Raw genomic sequence first — 23,507 nt, forward strand, 5'->3', positions numbered from 1 at the left:
TAAATGCAGCTCCCTGTGGATTACCTTTCTCCTGCCCTGTTCTGTGCTTTTCTATTTCTCTGTTCTTCATAGGAAGCTGCATCCCTTTTCCTCTACATTACTTACCTGAAATCTCAGACAAACCAAAATACACCTGACAAACACCCATGCACAAAATAAATTTGGATCATTGTGTTAGAGTATGCTGCTGAGGTCAAAATTTCCTTAATTGAATCACATGATGATTTTGGAATACTGAGACACATGCTAAGATCTGCCAGTGACCTGACCTCCACAGAGACATTTGTGACAGGTCCACAGCAAGAGGAGATGTTTACAAACTCTTTTCAATAAAATGTACTTGTATTTCAGAACATATTACAATTTAAAAAATAAGGCATCTGTGCTCCATTCAGTGTGTTTACACAAGTCCTAATAACGTTAGTGGACATTACATATTTATCAAGAGGAAAATACCCCCTGACTTGGTGTTAGCACTAAAAGATTTTTTAACAACTGAAATATGTTTTTGGGGGGAGAGAAAGCAAATATAAGCTATAACACTTTCCAGGAAATTTAAAAAGAGCCTATGTAACCTTTTCTGAGTTCTATCATATGACGTTCTTAAGAAGAGTAAAGAAAAACAAAGGCCATTCATGCAGGTTCTGATTTTCACAAGTATTATGTACCTGTACCTCCCACAGAGGTCAATATTTTTTCTTTTAGTAGCTGGCTGCTGAAGAGGCTCACTGTGCAAGTGTTGCATATGTGGATCCTTGCTAGCCAGTTTATTCTCCAATCAAAATGCCTATTTAAAAGTAAGGATAACGTCTCTAGGATTATTTCCATACTATTTTTGTTTTCAAAGTAAAATATTTCAGATTTTCGAGCCTTTTGTGCCCTACATTCTATATGTGCTGTTTGGAAAAATTCTCTTGAACTATTCAGTTGGTAGTGACAGCTGAAATTTATAAAAGAGAATATTAACAACTGTTTGCTGGTTGCATGGAAATAGACATTGATTGGCAAAAGGGATTTGCTTTTAAAAATAATATTTGAGTCTAAGGCATGAGTGTAAATAATGCAAGTTTCAGCTGGAATTTTTTTTTCCAGAAAACTAAAACAAAAATGTCCTTCAAATATAGGTGACTGGTATACAACATGGTCTAACTTGGGCTGTATTTTGAAAATGAATATATAAAATAGCTGAAATATTAAGCTAATTATATACCTCAGCCAGACAAATGCCTTCCAGTTTTCTTTTCTTTCTCACCTCAGAAGCATGGAGGCTTTGTCCAAACTCTCCCTTCTCTGACTGAGCCTCACCCTTTCTTTTTGGCCTGAAGAGACATGAAAGAGAGAGATAAGAGACAAGAAAAAGGAAAGAAATGAGCAAGGTCACATAAGGAAGAAGCAAGCCTGAGGAATCTGCTTCAGGCCATGGGAAGAGGGTAAACATAAACAGCCCCTACCTCTATGCCAGAGTATACCCCTTTGTTGGGGTCTCAGCTGGGGCCAACCATTCAATTAAACATAAATGCCAGTCTCTCTCAGAGATGGCCCAGTCTTTGTTCCACCTGCAAAAAGGGAGAAGGCCATTACTGTTCAACATACTCATAAATGATTGGGAAAAATGGGTAAACAGTGAGGTGGCAAAATTTGCAGGTGATTTTAAAAATAGGAGATATACCTATCTCGTAGAACTGGAAGCGACCTTGAAAGGTCATTGAGTCCAGCCCCCTGCCTCCACTAGCAGGACAAAGTACTGATTTTTGCCCCAAATCCCTATGTGGCCCCCTCAAGGATTGAACTCACAATCCTGGGTTTAGTAGGCCAATGCTCAAACCACTGAGCTATCTCTCCCCTCAAATACAAAACCTACAAAATTATTCAAGATATTTAAGTCCCAGGCACACTGCGAAGAGTTACAAAGGGATCTCACAAAACTGGGTGACTGGGCAACAAAAATGGCAGATGAAATTCAATGTTGATAAATGCAAAGTAATGCACATTGTTTTCCAATCTCAACTATACATACAAAATGAAGGAGTCTGAATTAGCGGTTAACACTCAAGAAAGAGATCTTGGAGTCATTGTGTATAGTTCTCTGAAAACATCCACTCAATGTGCAGCGGCAGTCAATGATTCCCAACATTCTGTTTGTTTTTTTTAAAAGAACAGGAGTACCTGTGGTACCTTAGAGACTAACAAATGTATTTGAGCATAAGCTTTTGTGGGCTCCCTTCATCGGATGCACAGAATGGAACTTATAGTGAGGAGATATATATACATACAGAAAACATGAAAAGGTGGGAGTTGCCCAACCAACTCTAAGAGGCTAATTAATTAAGATGCATTATTGTCAGCAGGAGAAAAAAAAACTTTTCTAGTGATAATCAAGATAGCCCATTTAAGACAGTTTGACAAGAAGGTATGAGGATACTTAACATGGGGAAATAGATTCAATGTGTGTAATGGCTCAGCCATTCCCAGTCTCTATTTAAGCATAAGTTGATTGTATCTAGTTTGCATATTAATTCAAATTCAGCAGTTTCTAGTTGGGAGTCTGTTTTTGAAGCTTTTCTGTTGCAAAATTGCCACCTTTTGAATTTGTTACTGAATGGCCAGAGAGGTTCTAGTGTTCTCCTACTGGTTTTTGAATGTTATGATTCCTTTTGTCAGATTTGTGTCCATTTATTCTTTTGCGTAGAGACTGTCTGGTTTGGCCAATATACATGGCAGAGGGGCATTGCTGGCACATGATGGCATACATCACATTAGTAGATGTGCAGGTGTACGAGCCCCTGATGGCATGGCTGATGTGATTGGGTCCTATTATGATGTCACTTGAATAGATATGTGGACAGAGTTGGCATCGGGCTTTGTTGCAAGGATAGGTTCCTGGGTTAGTGTTTTTGTTCTGTGGGTGTGTGGTTGCTGGTGAGTATTTGCTTCAGGTTGGGGCGCTGTCTGTAAGCGAGGACAGGTCTGTCTCCCAAGATCTGGGAGAGTGAGGAATCATCTTTCAGGATAGGTTGTAGATCTTTGATGATGCGCTGGAGAGGTTTTAGTTGGGGGCTGAAGGTAACGGCTAGTGGCGTTCTGTTATTTTCTATGTTGGGCCTGTATTGTAGTAGGTGACATCGGGGTACTCTTCTGGCTCTGTCGATCTGTTTTTTCACTTCAGCAGGTGGATATTGTAGTTTTAAGAATGCTTGATAGAGATCTTGTTAGGTGTTTGTCTCTGTCTGAGGGATTGGAGCAAATGCAGTTGTATCTTAGAGCTTGGCTGTAGACAATGGATCATGCGGTGTGTCCTGGATGGAAGCTGGAGGCATGTAGGTAAGTATAGCGGTCAGTAGGTTTCCGGTATAGGGTGGTGTTTATGTGACCATCGCTTATTAGCACAGTAGTATCAAGGAAATGTACCGCTTGTGTGGATTGATCCAGGCTGAGGTTGATGGTGGGATGGAAATTGTTGAAATCAGGGTGGAATTCCTCAAGGACTTCTTTTTCATGGGTCCAGATGATGAAGATGTCATCAATGTAGCGCAAGTAGAGTAGGGGCGTTAGGGGATGAGAGCTAAGGAAGCGTTGTTCTAAGTCAGCCATAAAAATGTTGGCATACTATGGGGCCATGCGGGTACCCATAGCAGTGCCACTGACTGGAAGGTATATATTGTCCCCAAATGTGAAATAGTTGTGTGTGAGGACAAAGTCGCAAAGTTCAGCCACCAGGTTTGGCATGTAACTAGTTTACAAAAGTGGGGGGGGCGGTGTTGGGAAATCACTGGTGGCAGCTTCTCAGTGTCCACAAGTTCCAAGAGCTGCTGCACCTGGGATCTCCCAGCCAGTCACAGTTCTGGCCAACACCCATTTGGGAAGGTATTTCTATTGCCACCTCTTCCTTTCTCAGTTCCGCTGGCAGACTGCTCCTCCACACCCACACACTTCCTCTGGAGGGTCCTCCACAGCTGCATTGCTCCCTGGCATCTTGACCTACCCCCTCCCTTGGCCTCTGATGGTTTCTGACCACTTCCGCCTCCTATGCAAATAATGCAATTGTGGCCTGTCAATGGCCTAATGCCCGGAGTGGCCCAGTTTTTGCCCCACATTCATAGAAGTAGAGGGCTCTGCTAGACAGTTTTTGCTGTAGCCAGTCCCACTTTTCAGCAGCCATCCACCCTTTCCAGACTTCAAGGGTGCCTAGACCCTAGGCTTCCCCACCAGCCCCAGCCTGGATAAACCCTGTTGTTGCAGGTACTTTCTGGTACCTCCCATGCCAAGATTCCATTGCTTAATCAGGCTCAGAGGTGGAAGCCTCTCAAGATATTTGCTGGCTGTAATTAAAGGATTTTTTTATCATGGTTTCTGATGCAAATTTAACAAGCTGGGAACCCATGGAGGAAGAAAACAATTTAAAAGACTTATTAAACTCATCTTGTCATTCAATAAATCATTTTAAGGAAGTACGCAGCAGACAAGACAGCGACAACTCATCAGCACCTTCCTACCTCACCAGACAAAGGGAAATGAGAAATCTAAGGGAATAGATGGTATACATTACCTCATCTCCTCCCACCTGACAGCACACTGCCCTAATGAACAACAGTCTCTCAATGTACTAGGAAGAAAGGACAAGAAAATAATGGTCAGCTGTGGCCAAGTAAAAAGGCAGAACCCTGCATGCTTCACTGTATGTAAAATATTTCAATTTATTATTATAAGAAAAAAAAAACTTCCCATCTTTCCCCAGCCCCTGTAAGCGGGTGATAAGCGAAATGGGGAGGAAGGGTGAACAGGACAATATGTTGCTCTGGCCACAAATAGGGGACATAAAATATATTCTTTAAAAGTACAGGATTTATTAAAAATTTTAAGCAGTACTATTTAACAGCTACTCTATTAAAATATTTAATTAAAATATTTTCATTAATTTGCTGTCATGTTAAGATATGCATGGACATGCAAATAAACAACCTTTTATAGGCACCAGCTGTACCTTAGTCCCCTTTCCCTCTCCTTTTTGTTTTCTTTCTTTGTTATATTATGACTTTATCTAGATTGTTGGGAGGAGGACCATCTTCTTTTTATGTGTAAAATCACTATCTAGCAACTAGGATCCAATTAGGGTTGCCAACCCTCCAGGATTGTCCGGGAGTCTCCAGGAATTAAAGATTAATACGTCCAACCAAACTTGGCAATCCTAGATGCATTTCAGAAATCTGTACAGGAGTCTAAAAATAGACAGTTATTTCTATGATAGGCAGTGGAGTGCTGGAAATGCTACATAACAATAGGAATTGCTCACCAGTGATCCCTCTAGTTCAGTATACTATTCCCCACGACCACCAGAAACAGATGTTTTATGGGAAAATGCAAAGAACCTACTGGTTCCCTATGCATCCCAAGTCTTCAGGGCAAATCAAACATTAAACACAATTGTTTTTAAACCCTGTAGTGTAGTTACAAATGTGCACTCACCAGAGGTGCCTTCTCCGGCTTCAGGGTCCGGGAACCTGCCTTGGGAGGGTATTGGCTTCAGGGTGATGAAAAGGTCCTAGCTGCAGGGAGAATGGATTCTCCGCTTGCCTGCTGTGCATTCTCCTCATCCACAAAATCCTCCTCCCTGTTGCGTGAGACTCCCTCCTTGCAGGTGTCCATGGTCCCCCCCAGAGTGCCATGCAGCTGATCATAGAAACAGCATGTATGGGGCTCTGACTCAAAGTGACCGTTTGCCTGCTTTGTCTTTTGGTAGGCTTGCCTGAGCTCCTTAACTTTCACATGGCACTGCTGTGTGTCCCTGTTGTAGGGTCCCTCCACCATGCCCTGTGCAATTTTGGCATATATATTATTAGCATTTCTTCTTTTTGATTGGAGTTCCACCTGCACAGATTCTTCTCCCCATATAGCAATCAGATCCAGTGTCTCCGGTTTGGTCCATGCTGGAGGTGGAGCTCGTTTGCGATTCTGGGACTGCATGGTCACCTGTGCTGCTGAGCTTGCCACGCTGACCAAACAGGAAATGAAATTCAAAATTTCCTGGGGCTTTTCCTGTGTACCTGGCTAATGTATCAGAGTTGAAAGTGCTGTCCAGAGCAGTCACATTGGAGCACTCTGGGATAGCTCCTGGAGGCCAATGTCATCGAATTGTGTCTGCACTACCCCAAATTTGACCCAGCAAGGTCGATTTTAGCGCTACTCCCCTCGCCAGGGAGGAGTACAGCAGTTGATTTTAAGAGCCCTTTAGGTTGATGGAACAGGGTTAAAAACATAAGAACAGCTGTACTGGGTCAGACCAAAGGTCCATCCAGCCCAGTATCCTGTCTACCGACAGTGGCCAATGCCAGGTGCTCCAGAGGGAGTGAACCCAACAGGTAATGATCAAGTGATTTCTCTCCAGCCATCCATCTCCACCGTCTGACAAACAGGCTAGCGCCACCATTCCTTACCCATCCTGGCTAATATCCATTAACGGACTTAACCTCCATGAATTTATCCAGTTCTCTTTTAAACGCTGTTATAGTCCTAGCTTTCACAACCTCCTCAGGCAAGGAGTTCCACAAGTTGACTGTGCGCTGTGTGAAGAAGAACTTCCTTTTATTTGTTTTAAACCTGCTGCCTATTAATTTCATTTGGTGGCCTCTACTTCTTGTATTATGGGAACAAGTAAATAACTTTTCTTTATTTACTTTCTCTACATCACTCATGATTTTATATACCTCTATCATATCCCCCCTGGGTCTCCCTTTTTCCAAGCTGAAAAGTCCTAGCCTCTTGGTTGTGTAGATGGATTGCTTATAAAATCGACCTAACGCAGCTAAATTTGACCTGACCTGACCTCGTAGGGTAGAGCACGGCTCAGTGTGTAACACTGACCCCTACATATGCTCAATAGCTATTTCCTACACCTCTACCTGCTTGCTGTCTCAAAACCTGCCCTGGGCTGTTCAGCTCCATGTTACATTTCTCACCACTGAGAAAGTGACTGATTTTATTTGTCCCCACTGCTTCCATGCAACAGGAGCATCTATGGGGAAAGGCAGGAATCTATCCCGTACCTTGGAAGTAACTCTGGTTACAAGGGAAGCACAAATGAAAGGTTCTGGCCCCCAGATTTCTTGGGATGTCTCTGACATGGACACCCAGCAGAGACAAGGCAGCACTCCACCTGGAAGCAGTGCTCTCAGTGTGTCCGTGCAGCCTGGGGAGGGAGGAAACAGCAGGCTGTATTATCATAGTACCTGAGACCCTCAGTCATGGACCAAGACCCCATTGTGCTTGGTGCTGGCTGAGCTTCTTCCCACCACATGAGACTGCTTAGCTTTCCCTGCTGCTGGAGTCCCACGCATTGTCTCTGCCTCCACCTCCTGCCTCATCTCTTGGATGGCCTGCAAAGCAGGCAGCAGCACTTATCACTGATAAGGTGATCAGCTCCCCCACCATGAAACATAGCCCCAGCTTCCCAGGGAACGAGAGGCCTGCGGTGGGCCTTAGCCCCACTTTACCATGGGGCCCTGCCCTCTGCTCCTCCTCTCCCCCATGAGGCTCCTAAGAGCTGCACAAGGAGCCTGGGCCGCTGTGGGGAGCCCTGGACCCTCCACCTGCCCTGGGCAGCATGCCCCAGAGGGCAGGGACACAGGCCAGGGGCTACTCTCGAGCACCCCAGCCCTCTGTCCAGGGCAGGTGGAGGGACCGGGGCTCCCCGGGTGGCTCTTACTTCTGTCCAGCTTTTTTGTTGTCTCCTTAATGTTGTTCCAATATTTATATATATTTTTAATGTAGCCAAGCATACTTTGCTGTGGGAAAAGTGTGGAATCAACTTTGGGAGAGAAGATAGCCAAGATGGAGGAGGATCTTAATCTTAAAGAGTGTCTACAACATGAAAAAGTTTACTCAGCACTATACTGGCATAATTCAAGCTACAACTCTGCAGTCTCTGTTTTGTTTTGTATAGCATCAGCCAGGGCCAGCTCCAGGTTTTCTGCCGCCCCAAGCGGTGGGGGGGGGGGGGGGGAGTTAAAAACTGATCGGCGGCACTTCGGCAGCAGCTCAATCGCGCCACTCCATTCTTCGGCAGCAGTTCGGTGGCAGGTCCTTCACCTCTCTTCCTCTTTGGTGGCACTTCAGCGGCAGCTCAAAGAGGAAGAGAGGGACTGAGGGACCCACTGCCAAATTCCCGCTGAAGACCCAGATGTGCCGCCCCTTTGTATTGGCCGCCCCAAGCACCTGCTTCCTTCACTGGTGCCAGGATCTGGCCCTAGCATCAGCCAAACTTTAAGTTCCTTAGAAGTGAGTGCATTTCAGTGGTACCGCATGCATCCATCTGTAAAGCACTTTGGTACCTCTCAGGATGAAAAGTATTATAGAAATGTATATTATTATTAGACACCTAACTCAAGTCACTGTTGTGTCATTGTCTATCTGTACGGTACACAGCAAAAAGCAGAGCAAGGGGTCTCCATACCACAGTTGGCAGAAAGTAAGAGACTGAGAATATCACAATATATAGGTTCTGAGTTCTCCAATAAATCATTCCAGTAAAACAGGAAAGATCAGATTTACATTCCTAGTATTTCTAAGGTTAAACAAGGCAATGGGAGGGCGATGGGGAAGGAAATAAAAAAACCTTCAAGCTTTCAGGGTTTTTTTTTAATGCATAATAAAGATGCCAAAAAAGGGTGAGACCAATTAAAAGCAATATCATGTATGTTATCTTTAAGAGTGGTTTGTGTGCTAAAGGCAACACAATTATACTTAAAATTGTAAAGAGAAATTTTGAACTGGTGTCTTAAGCAGGGATTGAACTGCTATGCTCTACTGGAACTTTTACAGTTTCCCTATCAAGTTCTGCAGAATTTAAATTTATATTTAAAGCCCTGCACAGAGGTTATTACAGGCTAAAGGCGTTACTGAGTCTGCCCACAGGCTCCAATTCTGCAATAAGATGTATAAACTATGATCTCTGAAACCTAATGATGATACTTGAAAGCTCTGATCTTGCAGAAGTCTCACTGTAGCTCTCATTTGTCTCATCCTAAATGCTGATATCCATAAAGGGATGCAGTCAAAATAGAAACAAGGAATCCTGTTGTTTTTGTGGATACAGACTAATGCGACTATCCCCAACAGTCAAAATAAAATGACTTGTATATGAAAATTTTATTGTTACAAGCAACATCTAACACTACACTATCTGAAAGGGAGTAGAGAAAAATGTATTTTTCTCAGTTTACTTTGTGCATTTCTCAGAACTGTGTATAGTCAGTTCCACTGTTTCCCTTTGTATAGTGCTATTTATATTATAGTAGCACCTAAAGGAACCAATCAATATCAGGGACACCATGTGCAAGGCATCCTATAAACACATAGCAATTGGTCTGAAATGCTACCACCACAAGCTGACAAAGACTAGCAAAGGGTAGATGGGGAAACTGAGGCACAGAGCAATTAAGTGCTTTGCCCAAGGTTACCCAGAGGTCAATGGGAGACAGGAATAGACCCGCAATCTAATGAATTTCAGCCCCAATGCCTTATCTACTGCTGCCTAGTCAATCAATTCCCCTGTGGGCCCTGATCTTGCAGGTGAGTATGAATGGAGTCCCACTGACTTTTGCACTGACCAGATGTGGGGTGTTTGTTTGCCGGTATCTTTCAGACAGCCAGTGGGGGAAGGAAAGGGGGAATAATATAGGCTGATGCCTTAATGTACATGTTTAATAACAGCTGTATTTTTTAGAAGTAGGGGACTCTGATTACAAACCAGGATTAAAGTTAGACCCTGAAGCCATCACACTCCCGCCCCCGCCCGGCGCCCCCCTCCCCACTGACCCGATTTCAGCTGGGAAGGGGCCTTTTCAAACATTTCACTGTTATCCCTCTGGTGAAAGGCTCCAGCGCGGGGAGGCTGAGTAGGAAGGCGACTCCCCTGCATGTGTCCCCAGCTAGAGGCCCCTGAGGAGGCTGGTGGCGCCTCCTGCAGAGGTTTCGCTTCTCTCTCGCTGCGCTCCCGGACACGCAGCACGGCCACAGGCAGGCCCGGCCTCCCAGCGAAGAGCCTTCCCGGCCCGCCGCCGAGCGAGGCCCCTGGGCAGCGGGAGTCTCTCGCGTGCAGCCCCTCACCTGGCTCCGGGCGGGCCGGCAGCGGCGCGGCTCCCCCGGGGGAGGAGCCGGAGCCCCGGCTGCCTGGCGCGCCTCAGAGCCGGAGCGGCGGGGCTCCGGGCGCGGGCTGTTTGTGCCACTACAGCGGCCGTCAGTGGGCGCGGGGCGTCGCCGGGGCAGGTCTGTGCCCCGCAGCCCCCTGCTGCCGGGGCGCGCTGCCCAGGGGCTCTGGCACCGGTTGGCCCGGGAAGGTGCCGGGGCGGCCGGAGCCAGCGAGGCGCGATTGGGCGGCTGGGACGCGCGTGCTCCGGGGAGGGGAAGGCGCTTTCTGCTCCTCTGGCGGCCGGTCCCGGCTCGCTCTGGCCGCGTCTCTCGCCAGGCTCCCGGGCGGGGGCCTGGGTGTGACTGGCGCGCAGGATGCCTGGAGCCGAAGCTGTCCGGCAGGATTGGCTGCGTCCGTCTCCCTTTGGGGCCAGCGCGCCCCGCTATCGGCGCCTCTCCGTGGCTGGTTAGCGGGTCGATCTCTCTCTAGTTAGTCTCCAAGGCCGCCGGCTGGCGGGGATTTCGGAGCGGGGTAACTGTGGCACGTGGATAGTAACTTAAGCAGCAGCACCCAGAATCTCCGAGCCGGGAATTTACAGACGGTCTGCAGCCTCCCCATCATGTTCATTTTTGTTAGCAGGGAGAGACTTTCCCTCGCCAGTCTAAATGTGGGGATTTAGAAGGAAGATTTTATTCCAGAGTCGTTTTGGCTACAAATCTTTCAGCCAGAATTAAACTGTTTACTCTTTTCGAGGTCTGTATGCCCCCCTTTTTACTCCATACTTTTCAGCGTTTGTGCTCTTTATTTTTCTTTTTGTCCCAGGTAAAGTATTAGTCTGACTCCACGCCTTAGCGCAATGTAGTGTTTGAGTTGCTTGCTGCAGGAGGATACTGGGTTAGTTTTTAAAAACCTCAGTAGCTCTTTCAATCAGGAAAAAATCCAATTGTATTTTGTGGATTATTACTGTCTTTTAAATTACCTACATTTGGGGCTCAAACTGTCTGGCATTTTAAATGCTTCTGCTGGAGAATTAAACAAATATATCTTTTATATGTAAAATGTGTCTTTTGTAAACTTTAAAAAAGAGAGAGAGAGTCTTATTAACCAGGCTGCATGTGCTCCCATTCCATTTTTCATCTGTGGATTATTTGTGTAATTGATTTTCTTTAAGAATCAGTGCATCCATTTCCTTTTCATACAGGTATAACCCTGAGTTGTTGTACATGATCACATTCCCACTATTGACGGTCCTAGGTTTCTGTGGAGTAGAGAATGACCTATATTTAATGAAGCAGGCAAATTTTGTGGTTACTGGTAAGATGTGTGAACATCTGTTCTGTCTGTTTCACTTGTGACCAATTTTATATCTGAAAGGGAGTCTTCTCAACAGGCTCGTGCACCAAGCAGCTCAGCTGCTCTTCTACCTGCTTTCCCTTCAGTATGGGTTCTAATAAGAATCTTTTTTCAGTAAGAGCTGAAGATAGCAGGATAAAGACCTCTTATTTTCTTAAAGTCAAAGGAACCCTTTGCCTCCCTTTTCAGTATGTGTAAAAGAGACATGTCTTCCTAATACTGGGAGCAGCTTGAATGGTAAGATTGTTGCTTCTGAAGATGTATTTGAGCTTATGCTAGGCCTTCTGGTGTATCTATACTTATGACTGTTTGTGGTTTAGTGCGAAAATGTAGTTGACTTCAGGCAGGCCTTTCAGGTATTTGAGAGTATGTAAATAAATAAACATCTTCATCTTCTGAAATTTTCAATTTTTTTCTCAAAATTCCTTTCTTTCCCCCAATTTCCAAACTACTAGTATCTTCTAGAAGGCTACCTCCTAATTCTGCTTTTTAAATATACAGGAAAGCACTGCTGCAACAAATAGTGTAATTGTCTCTGGACAGTCTCTAAGCAAAAGAATAAATGAACACAAATCTGACATCAGGAATCACAACATTCAAAAACCAGTAAGAGAACACGTCAATCTCTCTGGTCACTCAATAACAGACCTCAAAGTGGCAATTCTTCAACAAAAAAACTTCAAAAACAGACTCCAATGTGAAGCTGCGGAACTGGAATTAATTTGCAAACTAGATACCATCAGATTAGGCCTGAATAAAGACTGAGTGGTTGAGTCATTACAAAACCTGAACTTAATTTCCCAAATACTAATTTCTCCTTACTGTTACTCACATCTTCTTGTCAACTGTCTGTAATGAGCCGCTCTCCTACCACTTAAAAAGTTATTTTTCCTCTCTTGGTATCCTGCTGTTAATTGATTTATTTTGTTAGACTGACCTAACACTTGGTAAAGCATGCCCATCCTTTCATGTATTTATACCTGCCCCTGTATTTTTTACTTCATACATCTGATGAAGTGGGTTCTAGCCCACGAAAGCTTATGTCCAAATAAATTTGTTAGTCTCTAAGGTGCCACAAGGACTCCTCATTTTTTGTTGTTTTTTTAACCAGAGACTAAATATGACACCAACAGCAATTGTCAATGCATTCCTGAGAACAATCAAAGCTAGGTTCCCAGCATGAAAGGGCAGAATGTTGCTATCTTGTCACTTGACTGTTTTACTGAACCTACAGACAATGTTTTTTTCCTTCAGAGTGGGATTCCTGGAGGCAAGGCTTGTTATCAAACAATGCTCAAGTACTGTTAAAATCTAATCTTAAGAGACTCATTCACTTTGCTAGTCAAAAAGTAAAGGCAATGCGTGACTAGGGCTGGGGGGGGGGGCAAGTGGGGCAATTTGCCCCAGGCCCCATAGGGGCCCCACGAGCCCTGGCCCAGTGGCGGTCCGGGTCTTCGGCGGCAGGGGGCCCTTCAGTGCTGCTGAAGATGCAAAGCGATTGAAGGGCCCCCGCTGCCGAAATGCTGCCGAAGACCTGGACCGCCGCTGGGTGAGTACAAGCGCCGCAGCTCTCCCGCTTTGCCCCAGGCCCCCTGAATCCTCTGGGCGGCCCTGTGCATGACTGAAGACATTGGGCCCCCAAAATAATTCAGCTTATAAGCAGGGCTTTCTGTTGAATTCCCCAACCCTCCACAAACATTCTTCAGGAATTGCAGCTTTTATCTTTTGGGTCATAAATCCGTCTTTTGCCAGGTATTTCCACAATTCTAACTTCCCAAATTGTTAACAGAGTAAATGAGTGCTAAAGTACTTAATAAAAGGACACTTTGAACTGGAATAGGAGCAACAGAAATAAAAACTTGCCTGGCGGTATGGCATGAAGAGTCAGAACAGGAGAATAATGAAACAGAGAAATTGAGTACATGTTATAAAAGTGACTCTCTTGCGGGGAAGAAGGGATGCTTAAAGGGAAGAAGCTGTAGGAGAAGTAAACCTGTACACGGAGTATCTTTCAGGCAATCTTTCCAAAATCTCAGCAAGGAAGTTCTAGTTCTAATATAGAAAATTCTGATAGATGTTCAAACATAGTGCAGGCACTTGTTGGTTGCCAGGTAAAATCCATCTCAGCTAGGTAGCATCCAAAAACTATTTCTTCGTGTGTTTAAAGTACAGAGTCTTTAGGGAAAAAACGTTCCCTGTCAGTAACTTATGGTTTTTCTACAAAAGCAAACGTGCATTTGTGGAGAGGGAGGGAGAATGTCTCTGAAATGAATTGATGGTGTCAGTCCTCTGTGTAATGCACTGATGTGACCATGACAAAAACACCATCGCAGCTGGCATTCTTGTATGTCCGTCTTGGCAAGTTACCATGTGTACACTCCAATATCATCCTAAAAGAAGACCTCTCCGGGAAACCATTAAGATAGGCTGGTCGGGTGCAATACTAAAGACCATAGTTCCACTGTCCATGTCGGAAATGTTGTGTCTAAACAGGACTGTTTTTCAGGGCGGTCCATGCAGCACGTCTCTCAAACATTAAATTCACTTAATTATCTTTAAGGTAGTACAGGCAGCAGAGTGTATCTTCCTGTTTTAGTGGGTATTGTAGATCAGGTTCTTGTTTGAAGTCTAGAGTGGATGAGAGGACATAACCTGCTGTTCTCTCACCTCAAAACCCACCCTCAAAAGGAGGAAAGGAATATATTCATAAGTGACCCTTCACTAGATTTTTATTTACATGGTGTGGTGACGCTAGATCACCTTATTAATAAACTTAATTGTGAACCACCTTCCAATGCAGGTAACTGACTTTGAGTGTAATTGAAGTATAGTCCAAGGTGTGAAATATCTTGTGACGCAACAATATGTAGTGAATGGAATTTAAACACTGTGATGTTAGCAATCACTCATTTTTATCTATTTATTTATTGTACTTTTGCAGATTACAGAGAGAGGGACAGCATCTTTGAAGAGGTTTCACTGTTGGAATGCTTCAGATTAATACAGCTACAGTTCTGCAGATTTGTGTGCTGCTATCTGCACTTCCTGTACAGTATTTCATATCCCAGTGGTATGGAACGGACTCTGTTCAGCGCCTCCAAGTGACACAAAGGTTGTAACATCTTTTCTTCCCATCACGTTAATATATTCAAAGCTAGATTTCTCTCTCCCTCCTCCCTTATTACACTTTTGTTCTGGAAGTTTTTATTTCTGTTGCTCCTATTCCAGTTCAAAGTGTCCTTTTATTAAGTACTTTAGCACTCATTTACTCTTTTCTGGATGCCCTCCTGCCATCCTTACAAGAATACATTCAGATCGTATCTCATACATTTTTGTGTTTTAATATGCATTTATCAAGCAGTTTGATGTCCTACGGCATTTGAATAATAGTCTTTGTTTTTCTCCATATAAAATCTTGTGTGTATGGTCGGCATGGCTGTATCTCAATATGCTTCTGCCCCTGGAGATTCCAATAAGTGTTACTATGTGCTTAATCTCTTTGAAAGGTGAGAATGAAATGCTTGATTAATAACACTATTTTTGGCTTTCCCTTGTCTTGTTGAAACTTACTATTCAAATGTATTTCCTTTTGGAGTATGATTTAGTGCATTGGCCTTAGCAATAAAAATCAATGGAGTAGAGCGTGAATAATGACTTAGGACAGCAATCAGAAAAGGATGAAATACATAGTGACTTGTACAATATTACTTATTTTAAAAAGTTGTTGTTTACCAACAGTCACCACAAACATTTTCATCCAAAATATAAAGAAAAGGCTATGCTAATTTCAGGCATCGGTGTACCACTGATGTTTTAAAGGTGAGCAGCATGGGGAGAGATCTGTACAAGTGATACATAACCTGTTTGCAATTCAAATATTAAAATCTTACTATTACATTGGTTATGGTATTGTTTCAAAACATCACTGAAGCCAAAAGCCTACTTGGATTGAACAGATTAAACTGTCTATATGAATGAGACAACCCAGACTTAAATTGATAAGAGAATAGAACACACCCTCATATTTTATAGCATGAGAAAACCACTAACTGTGAGGTTTAGAAGAAACTGTGTACAGGCAGGTTATTCCATAATTGTCCATTTTGTTATTTCTTTGCCTTCCTCTGAAGTGCTGGCCACTCTCCAAGAGAGGACTCTGGACGGGATGAAGCACCGATGGCAATTTCCTACAGTCAGAGTAAAGGCAGGAAGCATCTTGGCATAAAAATGGACTTCTTCAAAAATTAGGTGGTTTTTGGTGCAAGTGACCATTGAAAAATTGTCTGCTTATTTCTCAATGTGTTTAGAGAACAGAGTCTTTATCAAATAAATGTTCTGTCAGTGACTTTTTTCTCTTTTTTTCATACAAAAACAATTTTTGTATGTTAAATTTATGTAAAGCAATTTTATACAGTATACTATCAAATGTTCACACCATGTAACAATCATCTTTATTACTAAAGGATAATTGGCTATTGGAACAGCTTTATAAAGTCTTACTTGAGTCTGGATGCATGGACAGATCATCTAAAGCTGTGAATATCAAAGACAAGGTAGGACATTACATATTTATGCTATAGTAAGTTTTACATTGATCCTACCGTTAATTCCAACTTCCCTATCTCTTGGCCTGTTTTTACTGGAGAGTGTGAAGTAAGAGTGACAAGGAAAAATCTGCCATGGAAAATTTCCTCCTTTTGAGGAGGATAGTCTTGGGGTATAATTTCTCTGTTTAAAAAGACCTTTTTGCGCTTACTTTGTTTGAACATTCAACTTGGGTTTGCCTCCAAACTGAAGATAAATCACAGCATCAATGTAATGTTTGTATTAATCTTCTAATTTAAATCTCTCAATCAGTGAAGCCAGTGGGATTACCCGTGTTCATGAAATTAAGCACATGCATAAATGTTTGCAGGATCAGGTTGGATCCATCTAAAATTCAATGTGCATGGTCATCTTATGCTGGGTATAATATTTCTATGTAGTTTGATGGTAAATCAGGCAAAGCATCTGGGCAATATAAAGGTTAAAAATAAGGGAAACTTGCTGTTTGGATATCGTCTAATCTTTTCTGGATCATAATTTCAAAGTGACATGGCCTAAAAACTTCATTTTAATGTCTTGGTGAAGATTGGTGCCTTTCGTTAGTTTGGGGGCATTGTGGGGATTTAGTTATTAAAACTGGTTTCCATGTTTGTTTGGACCCCTGCAGAGTTCTTAACTCGTGTATTTTTATTAAGGCTTTATAAAGGGTCCACGCAGAGTTCTAAAACCCACTACTTAGACCCCTGAGGCCTAGAAAATTCACAGGATTACAGCTTAGCCTCCCTGGAGGTTTCTGGGGGAAACAGTCTAAGGAGAAATGAGCTCTTTGTACAGCCTGCAAAAGTCCACAAAGACCCCACTTCTCACCAACTTTCTCTGACCTAGTATAGGACTCCAGACACCCTATATCCAGGGTCTCCCACAGTCCCAAAAGGACTGCATTGAGGATTATTTAGCCCCCATAATATGGCTTTCTCTTCTTAATACCTTTTTTTAAAAATGATCAGTTCTTAGTATTATAAAAACTAACACTTCTGGACTTCCCAAACCTTCCATATTGGGTGCAATTTCACCTAGCAGATCAGGACACTTACACTTCAGTGTTTGCAATAGAAAGTGTTTGCTAACCTTAAGCCTTTACAGAGTTCATTCAGATGGAGATTTTTATAGGAACCTGGTGGAACTTGCTCCTACTTCCTGTCAAAGCAGGATCTGGGAGGGGCTTAGCAATGACATATGGAGAGGAGATTCTGCAAGCACCTTGGTATTGACAGAGAGCTGGCTGACATACATGGGAAAAGATCCCAAGTGGTGTCTGTTGTCACAAACTTGTTAAAAGCTGCACACAAGATGCCATTAGCTTATAGAGTACAGCTGTAAATAACACTGACAACAAGGGCAGCAGAGAGATTTGAACCACCTCACTGTGCCCCCACCAAAGTGTGCGTTGCAGTAGGTCTGACTTCCTAGTCCTTCTCCCTTTCCCAGCAGCAACAGTAAAAGGAGCCAACTCTTCTTTTTTAAAATACCACCCTCCAACCTGAAATTTAAATGAAAGCCACAACCCTTCTTGAGCTATGACTAAGATCTAGCATAAAAGGGAAGCTGCATTCATTGTAGCCCTAAAGAAGGGCTTTAATTTAATTCAGTTTTTGATTGTTCCTTTAAACCATGTTCAAAAACTTGTCCTATTGTGTTTATATAAACTCTTACAACTCAGCAGTATATCTTTGGTTTGAGCTGTAACTTGGCATTCAACTTAGTGTTGGTCAAGGTGAACTCTTTGTTCAAATATTTAAAAGGGGCAAAGGGCTCTTGTTTTACCACATTTAATTTTAAGGACTTAAACGTTTTTATATTTATCTGCTTAGAGGATGGGAACTATTAGACTAGAAAATGGTTTAACTCCATTTGGCATTTTTAGATAGCTTGCATCTTAATTTGCAAAAGTACAACATTGGGTATGGCAACGACTTGTAAAACACATTTTGAATGCACATACCAATGTGCCTTCAAATGTTTCCATATACAATTTACAATATGCACCACAGTGTGACTCCAAAGGAATTCTGTATCATATCATCTCTTCTGTAGAATACCTGTTTGTCTTCTGTGTTTATAATGGGGAGATCTAACATGCAACTGTGGAATTACAATGTCCAAAGTGGATTTCCAATGCATAATATTTATACTCTCCTGCTCTCTTTGAACAAATCACTTTGTCTTTTACAATGTCCAATAAGATTCTAAGATTGTCATTCGCTTCAAACTGCATTGAATTTTGTATCAACCATTTTGCAACATCACCTTATTCAAACAACTTTATCCAGTTTTCCGATTATTATAATCCAATCCAAATACTCGGATATTAACAAACTTGTTTGATCACACTCATTGTTTTAGGAACTGTTACTATGGAGAAAAGAGAACTCTAGGTGTTGAAGATGAAGAAGAAATCCATGCTTATTTTGCAGGTACTGGGGAAACTTCATTTCTAAAAAAGACTGCAGTCTTCAATCCTTTTGAACTTTATTTTGGACAGTTTCAGAGTGTGTATGTATGTGTTGCTAGACTAATTTCCTAAATGACAAGCAGAGGCCATCTCTCACACTTTGCTAAAAGTGTTCATATTTGCTTGTTCAGGGAGCACTGGTGTCTAAAACATCTTTGATATTCTCATAGCTGTTTGATTTATGACTGAACTAACACAGAAAGAGAAAAGGTACCATTTTATCAGTCTTCAAACTCAAATAGCTCTTATTTTCTTCAAAAATCACCTCTGAACAGAGACTGAATGGAAAAAATTCAGGTAGAAAGCAGCTTTGTTTGTTTTCAGTTAGAAAGGAGAGGGTCACAATTAAACACAAAATAGATAAACTCATATAGCCTCAACTATGGAGTCTGAGTACTGAGTACTCTGTAGTACTGTAAAATATTGCATTAATTAAGACTGAAGAAAACAAATACTTGTCAACATATTTATTTTTGTCTTGATGATTTCCCAAATCCCATTAATTTAATTCCAGGATACAACATAAAATATAAATGAATATTCATGAAATATTATTATAACATCCTGAACAAATGCTGTTTGGTTTTAACAGCAAACGAGCTGTTTGAGCTAAAGACTGTAGGTCTTCATACTCCCAGTTTTACTTTGGGCAATTAGATTACTTTAATAATCTATTTGTTTGTCACTGGATGTCCAACAGAGTAAAGTCTATTAAATGTTTGCTATTGTACTTGATCAAACACTTTTTCCTTGATAAATCTGTTTTCTTGTTTTACTAGAATCAACTCACATTCACAGTCCAAAGCCAGAATCTGTTCAGTTTAATGTGGGACAGGTGATAGTACACAGAAGATTTGGCTATTCAGGAGTCATTGTTGGCTGGGACGTAAAAGCTAGAGCTCCAGAAGAATGGCTGCAGCACAAATATCCTCCAGATAAACAGGTCTGAAAGTATTTAATTCTTGCTTTATTAATATTTATACAAAATAATTCAGATAACTTATTCCTAGCCTCCCTTTTTTATATACTATGACTTTCTACCTCCATGAAAGTGTCTCAAAGCCAGACTCCAGAAATGAACACTGGTTAGGACATTTATGCAAGTCAGGGAAGACTAAAGCCATTGTAGTAGTTCCTACTATCAGATGTATAGAACGTTTAGCAACTTCCTAGGTAGCTATTGGTCTAGTGCCAGAGTGATGGCTAAATAGCAAAAGAAAGGGAAAGACAAAAGCAGCAGATGCCATCATGGAATGGTAGGAAAATCCATTGTAAAACCCCTACAGATTAGATGGCAAACCCACTGGGCTCCAACATCGGTATTTTCCAATAGAATTAATCAAATTTTTAAAAGCTGCTTGGAGAGCATAACATAACAGACGTATGCTTCTCCAATATCTGACTATTTTGAAACACATATTTCTCCCTGATTTTGTTTGAATAGAGGAAGGAAGCCTGCATAACTTGGCAAACTACCATTAAGTGGACACATAATTGGTTAAACGACCTCAAATAAATTATAACTATTAATGGAACAATGTCAGATTGGAGGGTTCTACAGGGATCTGTTCTGGGTGCGGTATTTAACATCTTTATTAATTACCTGGATTTAGGAGCAGAAAGCTTACTGATCAAATTTTCAGATGACACAAAGCTGGTGGGGGGAGGGGGTAAGGGAGGTTTGCAAACACTTTGGAGGATAGCGCTAAAATTCAGAGGGGTCTTGATAAATTGGAGAACTGGGCTATAGACAACAAAATGAAATTCAATAAAAACAAATGAAAGGACTTAGGGAAGAAAAACCAAATGCACAAATACAGAATGGCACTGCTGAGAAGGATCTGGGAGTTGTGATGGATCACAACCTCAACATGAGTCAGCAACGTGATGCTGTTGCAAAAAAAAAAATTTTTTTTAAATGCAATTTTAGATTGCATTAACAGAGGCATAGCATGCAAGTCATGAGAGGTGATAGTACTGCTCTACTCAGCGTTGGTTAGGCCTCTGGAGTAGGTCACCAATGTATAGGAAGGATGTGAGAAACTGGAAAGAATCCAAAGGCAACAAAGATGATTAAAGGGATGGAATTCAAGCCATATGAGCAAAGACTGAAGGAACTAGGTATGTTTAATTTGGAAAAGAGGACATTAAGGGGGGCCATGATAGTGGTCTTCAAATTCTTGAAAAACTGCCATAAAAAAATGGAGAAATATTGTTCTCTCTTGCCACAGAGGGCAGGACAAGAGGCAATAGGTTCAAAGTATAGTATAGTATAGCAGATTTAGATTAAATCTCAAAAAAAACTTTCCTAACTGTAGAAACAGTGGGACAATGGAACAGACTGCCTAGGGAGGTTGTGGAAGCTCCTTCACTGGAGATTTTCAAAGGGAGGCTGGATAGCCATCTGTCTTGGATAATTTAGATACAATCAATCCTGCATCTTGGCAGGGAATTAGACTAGTTGACCCTTGTGGTCCCTTCTAAACCCTGGGGTTCTTTGATTCTATAACTACTATTTGCTTTCATTAAGAGTAATGAAGTCATCTTGACATTACGTACTCAAGCTACATAAATATGCTTTCCTAGTGTAAGTAATATGACCTGGAGCAGTGGTCTCCAACCTTTTTTTGTGGCCAGTAGCGCATTCATGTTTTCAGAAGAGTGTGGCGGGTGCCAACAATTTTTCAAGGCTTATTTTGTATTTGTACATTAAATAATATGAAAAACATCTTATTTAATATTCTTCCCACTCTGGGTTGAAATAATATGTACGTTGTCTCTTATTTGAACCACTCATTTTGGAGCAAAATGTTAAAAAAATAATAAATTTCAAAGCACAAGAAAACAGCAGTATCAGTGCAGGAAGAATACTCTCAGACAGGGCTGGCTCCAGGCACCAGTGGAGCAAGCAGGTGCCTGTTTCAGCATATGCTACGGGGCAGCATTCGGTCCATTCTGTAGAGGCGGAGCGGTTTTTTTGGTTGGTTTGTTTGTTTTTTGGCGGCAGTTCTGGACAGTGCAGGGAGAAGCCTGAGAGAAGCTGCACAGCCTGCAACCCCGGAGTACTCTGTCCCCAGCAGGTGCGGGGCCCTGGCATCTCTCCCCTGCTGGGCACTAGGTGGGCCCCGTGCCTGCCAGGGACAGAGAGCACCAGCGCCTGCAGCCCTGGAGTTCTCTGTCCGCGGCAGGCACAGGGCCGGAAGAAGCCGCAGCCCCGCGCCTGCTGGGGACAGAGAGCACCGGCGCCCGCAGCCCTGGAGTTCTCTGTCCCCAGCAACTGCAGGGCCGTGGCTTCTTTCCCCTGCTGAGCACTAGGTGGATGCACATAAATGCCCCGGCGGGCACCATGGCACCCGCGTTGGGGACCACTGACCTGGAGGATCAAGCACTTGACTAGGGCTCTAGAGGACCTGAGTTCTAGTTCCAGCTCTGCTACTACTAACCTGGGCCAATTACTCTTTGCCTCAGTTTCCATATATCAATGTCCTTTATAAAGCACTTTGAGATCTACTGATGAAAACCATTATATAAGAGATAGCTGTTGTCAGTTTTAAACCATAGTAATTTGTTGATGTCTTTCTTCTTAAAAGTGCGTGTGTGTGTGTGGGGGGGCATTAAATCAATCAGCATAACTATGAAAGAGTAACTAAGAATGTATGATGGCTGACTTCAGTAAAAACCAAGGGATTTAAAATGAGGTAAAAGAAAACTACTGAGAATTCACACATCTGAGTTCAGATCTGAATATTAGTATTAGAGATCACAGCATCATAAGGATGTTTGACACTTCATGTAGAACTGGCACAAAGTTTATTTTGTAATGGATCACTTTATCAAAAAAAAAAGGACGGGGTGCAGGAAGAAGGGAGAACACCCTTCTTTGGACATATCCCACTCTTTTGACAGTAGCACTGGTTTTGAGGCTGCGAAACAGTCAAATATTAAATAGAAATAGTTTTGTGCTGCTAATATCCATGTTGTGTTACGTCTAACTTCCTCCGGCAGTGCACTGTGGTGCAGAGACGTGCTGGTTCTGTGCTGCTTTTTGTTTGAGGATGGGGGTAAGGGGAAGAGTTGTGCTGGGTGTGGAAAGGGGAGAAGACAAGGACAGAATTACTTGCTAGCTTCTTTAGAAAAGCAGCACAACTCTTGACATCGGATAAGGCTGGCTGTCTTGAGTATCGTAGCCAAACAAGTAGCTAAATTTTGCTGGTGATGAAATCCTTACTTATATCAGCCTAGACCTATCTATGCAGTCTGCACCTTAGAACATGAGGAAATAGGGTTGCTCAGAATTCTTTAAGATGCTGATATTCAGAAAAATTCGGACTATTTTCTAGCTTTCACTTTTAACCTAGTATTTCACAACAAAAAGAGGAATAAATGAGTCTTTTGGGAGATTTGGTATATTTTAAACTTACTTACTGAAATCACAAAAATAAACAGATAATTGAATTGTGGAACTCTGATTGCAGAAGTGGAAATATAGCTCAACCACATAATTCACACATTTAATTCAAAATTTGATACACTGAATCTTGTTTCCATGATCTGCACAGATGACAACAGTCCCTCTACTCTTTTTTGTCTGCCAAAAGCGGAGCATGCTGCGGCAGTATTGATTGTTTAAACTTCAATAGTTATGGATGTCATGACACACTTTCTTTAATACACTGCAGTGTATTTAAAGGAACAGTGTCAGCTTAACATGTTGTGACCTATTTCCTTGTGTTACTGATTATTAGGACTGAGAATTTTTCAAATCCAATTTACCTATCGCTGCTTACAGCTACTCTGAAACTGTCTTCATTGTCCAAGAATAGATTGTGTTTATTCAGTTTCATTTTAAGTGCTACACTGTTCGGGTTTCAAAACTGTTTTTGTTGGAATTCTTAATATTGTGAAACATTTCTATTCAAACTTTTATACAGCCTGAGTCTTCTGGTTTATTCTGAAATGGGTGGTCAAATTTAA

The 23,507-nt window shown here is 42.2% G+C and overlaps 2 long non-coding RNA genes across 10 annotated transcripts in view; one reads left to right on the forward strand and one right to left on the reverse strand.

Moving 5' to 3' along the window:
• Positions 1-1,155: 1,155 nt before the first annotated feature.
• On the reverse strand, positions 1,156-9,874 carry LOC120401861. The gene is made up of 3 exons (XR_005596802.1): positions 9,811-9,874; positions 1,452-1,556; positions 1,156-1,319 (listed from the first exon to the last, which is right to left on the reverse strand). It is a non-coding gene; the product is annotated as an uncharacterized LOC120401861 (long non-coding RNA).
• LOC120401860 overlaps positions 2,871-23,507 on the forward strand; it is a 31,320-nt gene continuing 10,683 nt past the window's right edge. For 2 of the 9 annotated variants that reach the window (XR_005596800.1, XR_005596801.1), the window contains exons 1-5: positions 10,348-10,876; positions 14,418-14,588; positions 15,940-16,029; positions 18,425-18,495; positions 19,313-19,476. This is a non-coding gene — a long non-coding RNA (uncharacterized LOC120401860). Of the gene's footprint in view, positions 2,920-2,984; positions 3,170-3,283; positions 3,322-4,445; positions 4,676-9,430; positions 9,565-10,347; positions 10,877-14,417; positions 14,589-15,606; positions 15,725-15,939; positions 16,030-18,424; positions 18,496-19,312; positions 19,477-23,507 lie in introns of those variants that run through there. The other 7 variants (XR_005596796.1, XR_005596795.1, XR_005596794.1 and 4 more) reach the window with 7 other exon arrangements.

This window comes from Mauremys reevesii, linkage group 3 (genome assembly GCF_016161935.1).
Source record: "Mauremys reevesii isolate NIE-2019 linkage group 3, ASM1616193v1, whole genome shotgun sequence".
NCBI lineage: Eukaryota > Metazoa > Chordata > Testudines > Geoemydidae > Mauremys > Mauremys reevesii.